This window comes from Aotus nancymaae, unplaced genomic scaffold (genome assembly GCF_030222135.1).
Source record: "Aotus nancymaae isolate 86718 unplaced genomic scaffold, 86718_ANA_hifiasm-v0.15.2.pri h1tg000079l, whole genome shotgun sequence".
Lineage (NCBI taxonomy): Eukaryota > Metazoa > Chordata > Mammalia > Primates > Aotidae > Aotus > Aotus nancymaae.
The window spans coordinates 10,030,603-10,048,663 of NW_026988494.1; the positions used below are offsets into that span (position 1 = coordinate 10,030,603).

General features: G+C 42.2%; 1 long non-coding RNA gene across 1 annotated transcript in view; it reads left to right on the forward strand.

Annotated features, from left to right (window-relative positions):
* The window catches only part of LOC135271457 (uncharacterized), a 213,206-nt gene extending 196,797 nt beyond the window's left edge, over nt 1–16,409 (forward strand). Inside the window, exon 5 of the long non-coding RNA XR_010339601.1 lies at nt 16,322–16,409. This is a non-coding gene — a long non-coding RNA (uncharacterized LOC135271457). The remainder of the gene's footprint in view (nt 1–16,321) is intronic.
* The last annotated feature ends 1,652 nt before the right edge of the window (nt 16,410–18,061 follow it).

Sequence of the window (18,061 nt, forward strand, 5' to 3'; positions counted from 1 at the left end):
CCAACCTCTATCCTTGAGGAGTTACTAGCCTCTTCTGTATGACATGATTTATAATTGCTTTCTCATTTCATCTTTACAGCCATCCTGGAAGGGAGGTAGGATAGTTGCCATTATGTCCATTTTAGAGATGAGGAAACAGAAGGCCAGAACAGTTACATAACTGCTCGAGGTCACATTCATAGTGGCAAGGCTGGGAATAGACCCATGGCCTTTGAATTCTCCATCCAGGACTCTTATCAGTATATCACAAAGAGAATGACTGACCCAGCTCTTCTATACCAGGGGAAGGTTGAACTGAATCCAAACTGATTTGAGAGCATTGACTCTGTCTACTCTTTCTTAGCAGGCAGCCCATGTGGGGAAAAGTCATGAAGAGGATTTGGAAATCCTAGCAATGTTTAACTAGTCTTATTACAGACTTAGGCAAGGCAGGCAACAAAAGTTCACATATTACCCTGAACTGATGTCTCAACTGTCCAGGCTGACAGTGCCCCCGACCCCCTACCCTGCAGAGGAGCCCCTGAAGACAGTGGCAATGCACTTGTAGCAAAGGGTCACTTGCACCCCTGGGCTGTCTGCTCTCCTAGTTCAGAATTCACTTCCCTCCGCTCCAGTGAGTGCTGTGCAGAGCTGCCGGAGTGAATGAATGCCCACATTATCTGACGCCCCAGCCTGTTGTCAGCTTCCTGGCCACAGACTCGGGCAGACTGTGGGAAGCTGGCGTGGACTGCAGTGTCCCTGACATAAACAACCCACAGCTGAGTAGCGGCTTGTTCTTATCCCCACCCTAAGCAAGGTCTCCCCAACCCCAGGCCTCCCTGCTGCCCCAGGGCTGAAGAGGGGCTTTGTGCCCGTAATTCAGACCATCTTTTCTGCCTAACTCCTTTTAACTGCTACCAAGCAGAGACCTGAAATAAAGATGTGCATGGGGTTGGTCCCAAGTCTTCTCCAGGCCGGGGGCAGGACTGAAGGCTGCCAAGACCCAGGCCCATCTGCCTGTCAGGGATGAATTGGGGAGCTTTGATAGAACGGTAGGAAGGTAGGCAGGGTGACTTTAGAGGCTCTTCTAAGAACTTACAAATCCAAGTTCTCAAATATCTTCCTTTTGGTTCAGTATGGAGTGACAGATTGCCACTCTTAGAGATCGACCTGTAAGAAACAAATACAGAGTCATCACTAATTTCATAATATCAGTAAGTAAGTACTTTAGCCCTTACTAGGCAGAGATCTGGACCCTAGGGAGGAACAACAGATAGGGGAAAAGGAGGAAGACCGGCACGAATGGGGGCCCTTGGTGGTAGGGTCCCTGTGCACCAAGCCATAGCATGAGATTGCTGAGAATCCCGGTGGCAGATGTCAAGAAAGGAGCACAGTGGGGATGAAGGCACAGCAGCATTAGGCCTTGCTGTCTTTGTAATTCTCCCTCATCTTCACTCTTGTCACAGCATTTCAAACATAAGGAAGACTTCTTGCTTGCTGCGTTCCCACTGCCATCTTCCCATCTCCACCCACCGTGGCTTCCCCATCCTCTTGTCTCTCACTGTCCCAGAGAACCTTTTGCACAAGCCAGTTCCAAACCAGCAACTCTCATCTGAACAATCACATGGATCTGCAGCTCCTTATGCAAGTCTTGGCCCTACCTGGTACTTTTTATGGCCCTTATTCCTTTCTACCTTGAATTCCAGTTTTTGGAGACCTGTCCTATTTCCATCATGAGACTGTGGGCAACTTGAGGGAGAGGCCTGTCTGATTCAGCCATAGCACCGAGCACAGTCCTTTGCCCACAGGTAAACCTGCAATAAATATCAAGCCATTTTAGCATTTCCTCATGATTCTTCCAGCCAGATGTTAAGAAAAACTTTAAAACCCTAGGGAAGGGCCAGCTGGGGTCTTTATAGCTGCTCTAATCTAAGAGGGATCCTTTTATGCTCAGGATTTAAAAAAAAAAATTAATGTTATTCAGGACAACAGGTTGCATCAGACACTAATAGATATTTCCAAACTCCTTAGCAATCCACCCATCCAACACTTCTGCCAGTACAAACACACCCAATGATGGAGGAGAAGAAAGAGCCTTCCTTTTCTTTCAAAGTCATTCATATGTAAAGATCAATTAGGATTTATAGAAGACAGTTCTTACCAAGGGGCTCACTAGGCTTTAGTTCTGAAATCACATTTTTCCTTCTCAATCACATTTTCTGTATGTCTCTTATTAGACCTGCCAAGACAGACAATCTGCTGTGTCTGCTTATTTGCTGAATCACTGCTGATGTAAACTCAAAAAGCTGTTTTAATGAGATTTTAAAGCTCAGCTGTGAAAATTGAAAGTCACCCAACATCAAACCACCCAACCACCTGAGAATATTGCACGGCAACGTTCTTGTCACACAGCCATTCTATTTCTGACCAGCCAGTTTACAGTAGCAGGAAGGAAATAGGCAAGGAGGATAAGAAGCAGTTACTCAGGGACAATTTTGGGAGAATTAAATAATGTTTGCAAAGGGCCCAACATAGGATCTTGAGTCAAATAGATGCTCAATAAATACTGGTCGTCCATTCTGCGGGCTTCTTTTAGATCTCATATGAGTAGTGTTCACTGTGGTAAAACTTGGACTTTGAATGCATTCATCTCTTTGAATAATTAAACAAATGCAGCCACTCACACTTAAAGAAGGCCATGATAAGAGTGTTACAAATAGAGTTATAATTAATTCAATTATAGAATTGGATTAATTATAATTATAATTAATATAAAAATTATAATATAAAGTTCACCTGAGTTCAATTAAAAACAAAATTATGAATGAGTCTATCTTTTATTGTTTTAGTCAATCACATAGGCCCCTACTTGCCCCATTTTCAGGAAGTCAAGTGTTTCTCTCTGGGGGCCTCCACTTCTCATTCAAAAAAATACTCTTCCATTCCACATTGCCTCAGTTCAAAGGTGCTGAGGATCAGCTCTGGCTTCAAGGCCAGGCATCTGGAAACTGGAGACTGTCAGTAGTTAACTGTATCTCTTGCATGGTTGTGCCACACAGTATTTCAGATAAAGCTTTATGTGATCAGTACCTGGATGCTTGCCTGCTCTGTGGCAGTGTCCCAGGTTTCTGCCCAGGCCAAGCGGTGTTCTGCTCCTGAGCTCAGATATGCAGCCTCCAGCAGCAGCCACATGATGTGCAGAAACAAATCTTCCCTCAAGTTCAGGGAATCTTAGGCCAGGGATTGAAAGTCACATGCCTATACAGCAGACAGATAACAGAAATGAGAGAAGTAGACAAAATTTAACAAAAATTGGCATATACACTTCCTCCTCCTTCTCTTCCTCCTTCTCCTCCTCCTCCTCCTCCACCGCCACCTTCTTCTTCCTCCTCCTCTCCTCGTCCTCCTCTCCTCCTCCTCGTCCTCCTCTTTCTTCTTCTTCTTCCTATTTTGAGACAGAATCTCACTCTGTCACCCAGGCTGGAATACAGTGGCCCAATCATAGCTCACTTGAACTCCTAGGCTCAAGCAATCCTCCTACCTCAGCCTCCTGAGTACCTGGGACCACAGGCATGCACCACCATGCTCAACTAATTTTTTTAAATATTTTGTAGAGACGGGGCCTCATCATGTTGCCCAGGTTGGTCTCGAACTCATGGGCTCAAGCAATCCTCCTGCCTTAACCTCCCAAAGTGCTGGGATTATAGTTATGGGCCACCACACCCAGTCAGATTTAGTTTTTATTAAACTTTAGTGTTAGCAGGTTATATGTAAATATATGTAATATTGACTACATTTTCTATGTACAAAATGCAAGTAGAGAATAAGGAATGTTTAATACATACACTTTTTAAATAACTCATTTCTTTTTAATAGAACTCTGGAAACCAGGCACCACTGTTTGTAGAACAAAATGTCAATGTCTCTTCTGTTTTGTGTTCTAGGCATGGATTGCTAGAAGACTTGCACCTTTAGATTTCTGGGACTTCAATACAGTTATGTTAAGTTTTTAGTACTATTTTTCCCTAAAATTCAAGCATATCAATTTATAGTGCTTCCTTTATCCTATCAAGATTAATTGAGGAAAGCAAACTCAACAATGGTATTTGATTTTCATTAAGTTTGAAATACAAGTTTTTTGGAGTCTGGTCTTCAAATGGACAATTTCAAGAATATAGTTCAGTCTATCACTTCCATTCCCAGTGCAATTAAGTAGGTCAGATAATTCTCCATGAAATGAGTTTCTCAGATGTAATTTCTTTAAAATGAGTGCATTGCATCTTACATTTCTTCACTATGGTGTGTAGGTATCTCACACATGGCCACCCTTCAAAACAAATATTCCAAATGTTTGTTTCTGATGGCCTAGTCTTTGGTGAGTGGGCCTGGAATTTTTTCCTTGGATCAATGAGCAAGTCAATTTATTTCAACAATTCAAAAAAACTCTTTCTGGCCAGGCGTGGTGGTTTATACCTGTAATCCCAGAATGTTGGCAGGCTGAAGTGGGCAGATCACTTGAGGTCAGGAGTTCAAAACCAGCCTGGCCAACATGGTGAAACCCCATCTCTACTAAAAATACAAAAAAATTAGCTGAGTGTGGTGTCACATGCCTGTGAACCCAGCTACTCAGGAGGCTGAGGCAGGAGAATCGTTTGAACTCAGGAGGCAAAGGTTGCAGTGAGCCAAGAGTGTGCCACTGCACTCTAGCCTGGGTAACAGAGGGAGACTCCGTCTCAAAAAAACAAATATGTATCTTTCTAATTTTAACCCCCCTTGACTGATCTACCCAGATTCCATGAAATACAGCCCAATATAATATTCTGTTTCAAGAGGGTTATGAAAATCATTGTACTTTCAGCAATTCAAGGCACAGAAGCGTATTCCATACTCAGTGCTAATTGCAACGTCCCTGACATTTTCCAATTCTAACCTTTTAGTGCTGAGCAATTGCTGGTGAATAATGTAATGAATAGACTGAAATTCTATGTCCTTACAAATGTTGCCTTATTACATTTCCTAATACGTCTGAAATTAACACTAACCAGGTCACTTAGCACATCCTGTAACCATGTAACCACATTGTCTGATATTGACTGGTCTACTGTCTGTTCAAACCATCAAGACTCTCCTGGAACCCCTAAATAATTCATTTCCTGATATTAGGTCTATCATACTGATATATACGTCTATCATACTGATATATACAAATGATATTTTAGCCCATGAATCCTAATTAACTCCATGAACAAATATACTAATTTACCAGCTACAGCAAGAAAACACTAGTAGTTGTTTAACTTTCTTACATAACTTGTGCTGTGGATTCTTAGCCTTCAATATACACTGCAACAGAATTTCTGGTTGTTTCTGTTTGGGATACATCATGTTTGTTGCATTCAATAGACATTCTCCTGTAAACTCATCATCTGTCAGTGGTTTTGTGGCCCACACAGAATTTTCTCTGAAGATATAGTGGCATTTAACTACGGCATCATTTTAACAGATTCAATTTTTTTTTTTTAAAGCCTTTAAAAATACCTGTCCTCTTTTTGGTTTAGTGTTTTTTATCATGCATTTTTTTTTCATACTGATCATAACTGTGATCATGTTTTGTTGCATCACTTATATTCTTTTGACACAGAAACACAACAACCTTCTTGAGGTATCTTTTGTTTCAGAGGAGCAGCAGGTGGGAGTTCAGTAGATCTGGTGTGTGACATTAAACCAGGCAACTTAACTTCTCTAGGTCTCAAGTCTGGGTCTCCTCTATAAAAATGATGGCCAGTTGCTGAATAACCCTCTAAGGTCCTATATGCATGCTAATATGTTTAAATTGTATGGCCTGAAGTCCTAACGGATCCTAGGTTCTTCCTCTATCCCAGAGGCAAGCTGCCTGGAAGAGGGACTTTTCCTAAGGAAAGTGAGTCTGTGCCCCAAGCTATAACAGACACTCACAGCAAAGCAGCAGTATTATTATTCATCCTAGCACTACCTAATCTTAGATGTGATTATCTGCAAAGCATTTCATTGCTTTTCACTTTATGCCTACATATACATAAGATTAAAAAAAAAAAAAGTAGAAAGGATAAATGGGGTGAGAGGAGCCTAACATTATGTACCTACCACAAGTCAGGTCTATGCAAGGACTTCTATATACAAGATCTCATTTAATCTTCCCAATAAATCCACGTGGGGTATTATGTTGTCCTCGCTTTACAAATAAGGAAAAAAAGCTCAGAAGAGTTCAATATTCTGGCCAAGATGACACAGTTAGCAGCAGATCTAGGATCAGAGCAATTTGGTTTAGCCACAAGGACCATGTTGTATCCACTATACACACTGTATGATTCTTGGTTCCTGGGAGTCTTCCTTGCCATTGGTTTTTTTTGAGTTGCCCATTTCCTGGGCTGTCCATGTTAAACAAGCATGCTTTATTCTCTTAGGCCCCTTGGGCTTGGAAACCCTGGCTCAATGTTGGGTTGACCAGGTTGAAGACCAAAATGAGGAGAGATAAAGCCAGGATGCAGAGCCTGGTGTGAAGATCAACAAGACCCAAGAGCTGAAGGTCCAACCGGAGCCGTGGGTCCAAGCTGGGTGAGCCTGTAAGAGGCAGGAGCTGAGAGGCAAAGGCCAGGAGAGGCAGGAAGTGGGCCCAGGACACACAACCTGAATGTGCTTAGGGGCTGTTGCAGCCCATGGCCCAACCCAAAAGCACTGACTGCCAGAGAGTCAAGTCCTTTTCAGAGGAGATGGAAAAACCAACCAACAAATTTCCCCCTATTGTTTATCATAAGCATCGTAAGAAGAAAAAAGAAATAACGAAAAGAAAGAAAAGAAAAGGGGCTGGGTATGGTGGCTCACACCTGTAATCCCAGAACTTTGGGAGGCCAAGGCAGGAGGATCCCTTGAGCTCAGGAGTTTGAGGCCAGCCTGGGCAACATGGCGAGACCCCCATCTCTACAAAAAGTACAAAGATTACCTGGATGTGGTGGTACATGCCTATGGTACCAGACTCAAGAGGCAAGAGTGGGAGGATTGCTTGGGCATGGGAGTTTGAGGCTGCAGTGAGCTGAGATTTCACTACTGCACTCCAGCAGCCTGGGTGACAGAGCAAGACCCTGTTAAAAAAAAAAAAAAAAAAAAGGGAAAGAAATCAACGGAAGAACTTGCAATGAAAACCCACCCCATTCTTCCCCATGTGTAGCTTTTGTTCCCCAGGGCAAATGCTTTCTGCTCTTAATTCTGGAAGTTACCTCCCTGACAATAACTGATGTGTATGCTATTTCTTAACTTATTAATTTAAGATATTATCAAGCCACTAATATCTACAGAAAGCTAAGGATTTAACTCACCTTAACTTCCCTCTTTTCTTCTTCCTAATTTTTGACAATTATTTTGTCCTATTGTTTATTACCTCTGAATAATAATGTAAGCATGCATTTTTATATTCCATACATTGTAGAAAGTATTTCTTGATTTTCAACTCAATTAGATGAAGACATGAGGGCCCCTCTTCCTTCCCCCAAATATTTCTCACTTTCTGACAGCTGGAATTTGCTTTTACACTGGGAAGCTGATCATATCACATTTTCCTCTATAACCATATTTAGTCTTCTGTGTTCTGTGGGACTGATTCTCAAAGTTAAAAACCAATAAACACTATTTCTCTTATTATAAATCTGCAGTTATTGATGTATGAATCCTTTTCATAAATATTGAGGCAGGTGCTGAGCTTGGATTACCAGACAGGGGTCACAAGGCAGGAGCTTGTGCCCTAGGTGCAGTGGATGCTCTTCATCACATTCCGGCAGCATCCTGGGACCATGTCACCATCTGGCAGGGCTTCGCTTTGGCTTAAGCAGACAGAGGAATCTGGCCAGGATGCCGCTTCCACAGGGGTCTAGAAGCTCCAATTCTCAGAAAGAATGTTTGTCTCTAGAGAAGGGAGCTCCGATTTTTGCCTGAGGATGGCTGCCACACTTCCGAATTCAGGGATGGGTGAGGAGAAGATGCCCCCCACCAAGTGGCCAGTTCTTCCCCAGATAATGAATTATCTCCTCTGCAACCTCACCCCTCCGCCTCCACCATCATGCTGGAATATGGCATCCATGATCTGATTCTCCAACTTGTCATCTGGTTTCTATTCTCTTTACCTGTCCTGAAATTGTACAGGGATCTCTCCTCCACTGTTTCCTCCCATTACCTCGACTGTTACAAGCTTATTGTCATGTCTTTATGTCTCTGGAGGGAGAAGTAAGCCACGGTCATATGTGTATTTTATTTCTTTCTTGATTATAACATAGTTTATTATAAACAAAAATTTTAAACAATCAAGAAAAATATAAAAAGGAAAGGAAAACTCCATAAAATCTTGTGTCTCAGAGGTACTCACTGTTAACAGGTTGATGGAAATTCTTCCCAAGTCTACCAACTCTTCCTGCTCTGTGTGGAATTCCCAGAGGGGGCTCACCTGTGTTTTTGTCTTGGAGTCTTCACTCCTCTGGGAGCCACTATGCCAAAGGTAGGCATTCACATTAAAGGGCAATGCTCATCCCTTTCTGCTGCAGCCCCAACCAAGGCTTTAGTGACAGAGAAATTAGTCTGGGTAAATAGTTTTACCCAGGATTGCCCCTTGCTGCTCTACTTTTCCTGCTCCTGGCTTCTAGAGCATCTTATGGTGGAGTTGTGTCCCTATGGCTGCATCCCTAAGGCAGCATCCTGAGTCCTTTTGCAGAGAAGGGCCCTCTACAGCAGATTCTTCTGGAATCTTTTCTTTGGTCAGAGTGTGGGAATACGGAAAGTCAGATTTACTGGCTTATGATATGCACATTTCACAGATGGGTCAGCCTCCCAAGTAAGACATTACCATTTAGTCTCCTTTTACAGGGGATGGGCTCTTCATGGAATATATAGTTCCTGGATTGTAAAGAGAGGGCAGAGGACAGATGTACAAAGCTGAGAAAAGGTACTCATGGAACCTCTGTCCTCCCACCCTTCTTCCCTTTAGGAACAAGCGCTTTTTCTTTTTCTCATTTTGCAACGGTTAGATTTGTTGGCTTGTTTGGACATGAATTAGAAAAGAAACAAGTTTGTCTCTTTTTCAGTTGACCGCTGAGCCAGGGAGAGTTAGCAGGAGCAAGTTTAACTTTGCCTTCTACCGTGTGGGGTGACCCACAGGGTCAGAGACAAAAGAACTCTCCGAAAGTGTGCACCTGGCAGACCCAGTTTCTCCGTCCATGTGAGGGGCCTGTGTGAAGGCATCAGATAACCCCATGATTTTCTGGGCCATCAGTCAACTCTCCAAGTCTGGGCTTTGCTTTTGACTTGGCCTGAGCTCTTGGCAGCAAAGAGGCAGAAGAGAAGGGAAAGCCTCAATCTCCCAGTCATGCACAGGTTGAAAGAAAGAAAACCATCACACTGCTTCCCTGAGGAAGACTTTGGGCTTTTTCTTAAATGTTTATGCTTCTCTCCTTCATCCCCATGTAAGACATTTTAGACAAACTCTGCCACCAAGATACTGAGTCCGTGGGTCCCAGGTAGGGAGGGTACAGAGAGGGGCAGAAGGATTCTGCCCGTGGACAGCTTGAAAAATGGAACTTCAGAGCCAGGCTCCCTACTCTTATCATCATTTGCTGACTATCCTAGGAATGAGGAGACAAAATCTCTCACATTCTTAGACACACAGATAATCAGAGCACTCTCTGAGACTTTCATCAAATCATATATTTTTTTTCCAGTAGTGGTTCTGGTGGAGATGGGCCATTTTATGGTTATTTTGGAAACGATTTCCTCTATATAAAAATGCATTCTGAGTTTGTTCTCTTGGCCAAAAATTTTGTTGCTATAGCATGACAATGAACCCCTCACAGCATTTTTGTTTTTTGTTTTGCAATATATCAGATGATTGAACTGAGAGATAAAACATGGAGATAGGAACAGGAAAATATAAAAGTCACACCTTGCCAAGCTCACCACACCCAGAAAAAAAACAAAAACTGTCAATAAAACAAGGGCCCTGTACAACTACTTTTCCTTCTAGATTGAACTCACCTTCCTTGTTCAACATAGGCTTCTTGGACCCTGCAAGGCAGGATTGAGACTGCTGGCCTCTGTGTGACATAATATATTTCTATTGTGCCATTTTGCAATGATTTGCTTTGTCTTTTTTTTTTTTTTTTTAAGACAGAGTCTCACTCTGTTGCCCAAGCTGGAATACAGTGGCAGGATCTCGGCTCACTGTAATCTCTGCCCCCTGGTTCAAGCAATTCTCCTGCCTCAGCCTCCTGAGTGACTAGGATTACAGCCGCATGCCACCACCCCCAGCCAATTTTTTGTGTATTTTTAGAAGAGACACGGTTTTGCCATGTTAGTCAGGCTGGTCTCAAACTCCTGACCTCATGATCTGCCCTCCCAAAGTTCTGGGATTACAGGCATGATCCACCTCATCTAGCCTATGTCTTTCTTGCCTATTATAATTTGAACCCCATTGAGAGTAGAGACCCTTACCTGTTTTTGTACTCTTATCATTGAGTACGGTGCCTTAGACCTATATGGTAAAAAAAAAAAGTCTAATAAGTGAACAAATGAATGAATGAATGAATGAATGACATACAGATCATAGACTTGTCTTCCCAAAACATATGTCCACAAAAAGATTTTGCCTCACATTATTCTAAGTGAAGTGACTCAGGAATAGAAAACCAAATACCATGTATTCTTACTTACAAGTGGCAGCTAAGCTATGAAGATGCAAAACCATACAAAAAGATATAATGGACTGTGGGGACTCTGCTGAGGGAGAGGTTGGGAGGGGAGAGAGGGATAAAAAACAGCATATTGGTTACAGTGTACACATATCGGGTACAGTGCACCAGTGATGTGTGCACTAAAATTCAGAATTCACTACTAAGGAACTCATCCATGTAACCAAAAGCCAACTGTACCCCTAAAACTATTAAAATTAAAAAGATTTGCCTCCTTGAACCATGTTCTTTAGGCCCTTAGTAATTACCGCTATCGTGTATTGGACACTTATGCGCTAGGTACCGTGCTGTGCACTTCATGCACAGTGTCTCATTTAATCCGGATTCCTCCCCTAAGTTAACATAGATGTGCTATGATCTAAAAGTGTCTTCGACTTCTTCATTGTGATACACATCACACTTGTTTTGTTCGCCCTCTGTCTTCTCTTGGATTGTGAGTCCCATGAGGATAGAAACGTCTTTTCTTGCATGATGCTGAATCCCTCAGCATGCAGCCTATATCACATGTGCCATGAAACACATATTGAGTTCATCTTCGTGACTTTCGTGAGTCCCAGCAGATTGCTGGTAGGTGCTGTTCCAAGTATTTTCCAGTATAATTATTGCAATCCTGGTTGTCTCTGTTCCTTTTTGATGCTCAGGTAGTTCTACTGAGTAAAGGAAACTCACAGATTTTCCTCGTGGCAGCTGAAAACATTGGTAACCTCTAATGTCACTTTTTGCCATCTCTAATGTCACCATTAGATTACTCTGTACCTTGATCCTTGGTAGAAACTCCTTCCCTGCTCTCTGATCATCCGTTCTTTTGGTCTCCATTTCCATCTCAGTGTTGCTGTCTCCACCAACATGACATCGCTTCTAGGCATTGCTACTGCTGTTTTGGGATTCCAGGAATCAACAGAACTGGAATGAAGTAGGCACCTCCAGGGGCAAGACAAGGCAGGGCAGGGTACAGGGCAAAAAGCATCTGATGTTGAGACTGTGCTCAGCTTAGAAAGCTTCAGGCACTTTTTCCCACTTTTCTGGAGGAGTAAGGTGGGTCCCCATCTCTGCCAATCTGAGAGAGTTCCCTTCTGCCTTCAACCCCATCTCCCCACTGGATACTACATTTAACATTTCCACCCTGATAGGATTTTCTGCATGGTTTCTATAGATTTGTTTTTCTGCTTATTTGAGATCTTTGCTAGCACCCTAGCTCTCAACTTCTCACTGTTCCATTTCCAAATTCAATCATCTCATTGGTCTTGTCCCAAGGCCAGGAAGGAGTGGAGCAATTTCCACAAACTAGGCTAAGAACATTCTCACTGTCCCAGGGCACTGAACCAAGTTTCTGAAAGTGGCACAAGTTGGATGTTATTAATATTCTCTTTTTAATTTCTAGAAATGGAGATTTCCTCCACAGATCCTGGACAAACACACTGCTGACCTCTGGAGTCATTGCCATTCTGGTCCAGGGCCATCAGGGATCTAACCATTTCAGAAAAAATTAGCAGAGAGTGGGAGGAGTATTATTTCAAACTGGCACTGATTGCATTTGGCATCCTAGGCCTGCTGCTGGGATCATGCACTAAATCCCTGGTAGAAGAACAGAGGCAACTCATAGTTTCCATGATAATAATAAACTGCAGATGACTATTTAGAGCACCCAGACATTTATTTCAAAGTAAAGACAATAGAAAACAAACTGGACTACAAGATGGGAGTCTAGGTCACTCACTATGTGATGTTAACAGTGTCACTCAACCTCCTTGGACTCAGTTTTTTCTTCTATAAAATGGGGCTGTCGTCCTCATTCAGCTCTAAGGCTCCTCTTAAAGCAAAGTGATGGTTCTTGGAAGTTATTTTATTACTCCAATGAGAATCACTTCAATCTTCAGGCAAGATACCTGCCTGTCTCCTACCCCTCTCCTCGTTCTGTCCCTGGGCATTGTGAAGCTACTTCTTCAGTTTCATGAACCTTGATTTCAGCCAAACCCTTGATCGTTCACCTTAGAAGCCAGATTTCCTTTTCGAAGCCACAACTCTGGGAAAGGTCTTCACAGCCAGTTCCTGTTGTTGCTGAGCTGATCTTGTCCATTCTGAGTCAAGGTAGGATGACAGTTTCCCGTGGAAAATAAAATAGGTGTTGCGTGAGAGAACGTCTTGTCTATTTACAAAAGATTTTCTATGCATCTGTTTTAAGTTTGTTTTTCAATTACAAGAGGAATTTATTCTCTTGTATAAAATTTGGAAAACTAAGGTAAGTTTAGAGAAGAGAGTAAAAGCATTCTTAACCCCATAATTTTACCATGGAAAAATTCTGTTAGTATTTTGGTGTGTTCCCAATTTCCTCCGCAGTTTTTTACATTGTTGGAATCATGCTATTTATACTGTTTTATCCTTTCTTCCCACTGAAAATTGTATGATAAGCACTTCCTCATGTCATTGAAGTCATTGATAAATAATATTTTATTTTGTGGGCTTAGTCCTAAGGTTGAACAGTTAGGTTGTTTCTAGTTTTATTTAAAAAAAAATATTATTAGTAAGGCTGAGGTGAACATTCCTGTGTATATGTCTTTGGGTGAAATTTCAGATTACTTCCATAATGTACATTCCTAGAAGTGAATTACTAAATTAAAGAGTCTGAAAAATTTTAAGATTCTTGATACCATTTAATTTTTGATACCATCTTGGTTTTAATTTTCCAAGCACATTTTGTGACTTAAAATCACCACCTTTTCCCTTAAAGAATTGGCTAGCAATATGCAGAAAGCAGAACCTGGAACCCTTCCTGACAGAACCCTTCCTGACACCTTACACTAAAATTAACTCCAGATGGATTAAGGACTTAAACATAAAACTTAACACCATAAAAAAAAACCCTAGAAGAAAATCTAGGCAAAACCATTCAGGACATAGGCATAGGCAAGGACTTCATGACTAAAACACCAAAAGCAGTGGCAACAAAAGCCAAAATAGACAAATGGGATCTAATTAAACTCCAGAGCTTCTGTACAGCAAAAGAAACAATCATTAGAGCAAGCCAGCAACCAACAGAATGGGAAAAATTTTTTGCAATCTACCCATCTGACAAAGGGCTAATATCCAGAATCCACAAAGAACTAAACAGATTTACGAGAAAAAAAACAAACCCACCCAAAAGTGGGTGAAGGATATGAACAGACACTTTTCAAAGGAAGACATATATGAGGCCAACAAACATATGAAAAAGTGCTCATGATCACTGATTATTAGAGAAATGCAAATCAAAACCACATTGAGATACCATCTCATGCCAGTTAGAATGGTGATCATTAAAAATTCTGGAGACAACAGATGCTGGAGAGGATGTGGAGAAATAGGAACACTTTTACACTGTTGGTGGGTGTGTAAATTAGTTCAACCATTGTGGAAGACAGCGTGGCGATTCCTCAAGGATCTAGAAATAGAAATTCCATTTGACCCAGCAATCCCATTACTGGGTATATACCCAAAGGACTATAAATCATTCTATTATAAAGACACATGCACAAGTATGTTCATTGTGCACTGTTTACAATAGCAAAGACCTGGAATCAACCCAAATGCCCATCAACGATAGACTGGACAAGGAAAATGTGGCACATATACACCATGGAATACTATGCAGCTATAAAAAAAGATGAGTTTGTGTCATTTGTAGGATCATGGATGAACCTGGAAACCATCATTCTCGGCAAACTGACACAAGAACGGAAAATCAAACACTGCATGTTCTCACTCATAGGCGGGTGTTGAACAATGAGAACACTTGGACACAAAGAGGGGAGTATCACACACTGGGGTCCTTTGGGGGTAGCTATGGGAGGGATAGTGGGAGGGAGGGTGGGGGAGGGTAACGTGGGAGAAATGTCAGGTATACATGATGAGGGGATGGTGGCAACAAACCACCTTGCCACGAATGTTGCATAATCTGCGTATGTACCCCAGAATCTAAAGTACAATAAAAAAAAGAATACCATGTTCATTTTAATCATGAGAAAACTTCAAGTTTTCTAACACTTTTCCAGAAACAGCACATTCTAAAATCTCCACCCAAGAAACATCAGAATCCAGATGTTTGTCCCAAGCTGTCAATCAACTTAGTGAATACCTGCTTGACCCCAGGTCTCTCCAGGCTCCTGTGATACTTATTTTCAACATTACTGGGAAACATGGAATTATAAAGGAAGCAGAGAGAACAACCCTTTAGTGTAAGGAAGAGGAAATAGGTGAGGGCAGAAAAAAATCCTAAATTGTATTTATCAGAGCCCCTCTTCAATCGCTGTACTTTAAACACATTAAAATATAAGAAAACCAGCTATTACTAGAATGTCTGTGTGACTCTGAGTCATTCCATAGCTTTGCTACACACCAATCTCCTCTTCTGCAAAAAGAAGCAAAGTTAGAGTGATTCCTCAGACCTGTTCAGTCTAGTATTGGATGAGTCTGTATTTCTTCCCAGCAGTGTGAGGATAATGAAGTCACATGCTACAGGCACTTTTAAACAATTTTTGTTTGAGGTATTCTTCAAAATGGTGATTGTTAAAATAACCATCTCTGGGGTAAGGGATGCTGCATAAATGAGATGAGGCTGAATTTGGGATCAGGTCGATTCCCAGCTTTGCTCATTGTTAGCCATATGTGTCCTTAGACCGATTACGCAAGTTCCTTGAGCCTTAGTTTCTTCATCTGTAAAAAGGCTGACATCAGAGCCTACCCTATGCTGTAGTTGGAGGATTAAATAGAAAATGTATATAACAGGCACATGGGGAGTTCCCAGGAACTAGCACTGTGAGAACTGCTAAGTTCTGTGTGCCAAAATGTTCATTACTCTTAGTCCAGCAAGGGAAACCGAGACTCAAGGAATTTGCCCCTTGACAAACATTACACAGTAGGTTAGTATTGAAACAAATCCCCTCTGCTTTACTTGTCCTGTTCACCCCTCCACTTTACATCATTCAAGAACTAGCTGTGTGGAGCTAGTTCCCAGCATTTTGGGAGGCCAAGGAAGCCGGATCACTTGAGGTCAGGAGTTTGAGACCAGCCTGGTCAACATGATGAAACCCTGTATCTATTAAAAACACAAAAATTAACCCAGTGTGGTGGTACATGCCTGTAATCCCAGCTACTCCAGAGGGTGAAGCACGAGAATCGCTTGAAACCAAGAGGTGGAGGTTGCCGTGAGCCGAGATCCGTCACTGCACTCCAGCCTGGTTGATAGAATGAGACTCCATCTGAAAATTTTCTTTAAAAAAATTAAAAATTAAAAGAAAAGAACTAGCTGAGTGAAGACAAATACTTCGAATGGAAGCTTATGCAAAGCTATCATTGTTTTCCTAACCATGGTCCAAAGTCAACTGCCAGTATTATGTATGTATAAGCTTATTTTATCCAAGCAAGGTGGGAAAGTCATAATTAGGCACCACTGTGTACAGGACAAAGTCTAAACCCTGCTCCCTGGTATTCAAGAGGTCTCCAAGCTCAGCCTCAGCCTCCGTGGCCGTGCTTACTTCCTGTCACAGCCCTTCATGGACTCCAGGTTTCTGCTCAATCCACAGTGCATTGTTCTCCTCCTGCAGGGACTTTACCATGGCTCCACAGAGCTGCAGCCTCCTTCTGGAAGACCTCCCCCCATGTCACTGGCAGCTTCCTCCTCATCCTTCAAGGCACAGCCCGCATGCCAGCTTTGGTGAAGTCTCTCCTCTTTCCAGACATACTTATTGTTCTGGGCTCTGGCTGAGTTACCACAGCATCCATGTTTTTCATCACATTTCACAGTGTGACTGATGTGATTTAGCTCCATAACAGGTGGGTACAGGATGTCTTTCTTCTCTGGCACCTCCAGCATAATCTGTAGTGGGTCAGATCTTCCCAAAACTAGGCAAGTATTACTTCTGCAAGGCTTCAGAAATCCAGAGAGTCTTAACGCAAATGTGTGGTTGTTCTTCTAAGTAGAAAGTGAGAAGGAAAATGTTATCTTTATTTTTTGTGTGTGTTCCAAAAGCAGTAAAAGCTTTTGGAGTAAAAGCAAATAAAAAACGAGTATCTTAAATAGACTGTCATGCCATAATCATTATTTTATTTTTCTTCCACTGTTATAATGATAATCTATTTTTGTTTTACATCTTTGAATCTGGATGTTGGGTTGTATTAGTTACTATGTATGCTGGCTGCTCTGATTCATTGACTAGCCCTGGAATGATTCAGTCACTTAATAGCCATTAATGTGTCCAGAAATGTGCCAGGTGATCTAGAGACTGAAGGAGGCTGGATGCAGTAGCTAATGCCTATAATCCCAGCATTTTTGGAGGCTGAGGCTGGAGGATTACTTGAGGCCAGGAGTTTGAAACCAGCCTGGGAAACATAGTGATACTCCCATCTCTACAAAAAATTCAAAAATTTAGCTGGGCGTGGTGGCAGTGTGCCTGTGGTCCCAGCTACTTGGGAGGCTAAGGTGGGAGCATTGCTTGAGTCCAGGAGTTCAAAGCTGCAGTGAGCTATGAGTATACCACTGGACTCCAGCCTGGGTGACAGAACAAGACCCTGTCTCTAAAAATAGAAAAGAAAGGAAAGAAAAGACTAAAGGAGACACATTTGCCTTTTCAGCTAAACTTATACCCAGCCACCACAACACTTAGCCTTTCAACCCTAGAGGTGGTCACTTTCTGGGGTTGCAGTGGAGCTTTAAGGCCCCACAGAGGTCTCTGCAGTTCTTTGGCACTTGCATTTCATGCTCTACCACTCTATGTTCATTTTCAGCTTGAGGCCACTCTCCCTCCCTTCTGCCTGTGTAAGCTCCAACATGCTTAGACAGATCCTCTCTGTTCCCGAAGCCTTCCAGCCCCACGTAGGCTCCATAACACACACTCTCTTCTGTTTTACTCTAGTGGTTTCATGTTTGCATGTCTTATCTCCTCTTTTTAAAAACTCTTCAGCGTACTTAGCAGAGTGCAAGGTACACAACTGACAATAAAGAATTCACTTGTTGGTACTGACATTCTTCACATTCCAACAAATGAAATCAGGTTCCTCTGGTCTTGCTACTCTTGGGTGGGCTGGACCAGCAGCTGCATGGGTGTCTTCTGGGAGCTTAGGAGGAATTCAGAATTGCAGGCCTTGCCCTAGACCTGCTAAATCAGAACCTGCATTTTCACAAGATCCCCAGGTGATTTGCGAGCACATTGAAGTTAGAGAAGCACTACACTAAGTGACATTGATTGCCAAATTTTTTATCTTTCTTCCTCACATGGTCCACGGATTTTGCTTCCCCCATACCTGGCTCTTACTCACATTTTCCTTCCTTTTCTCTCCCTAGTGCA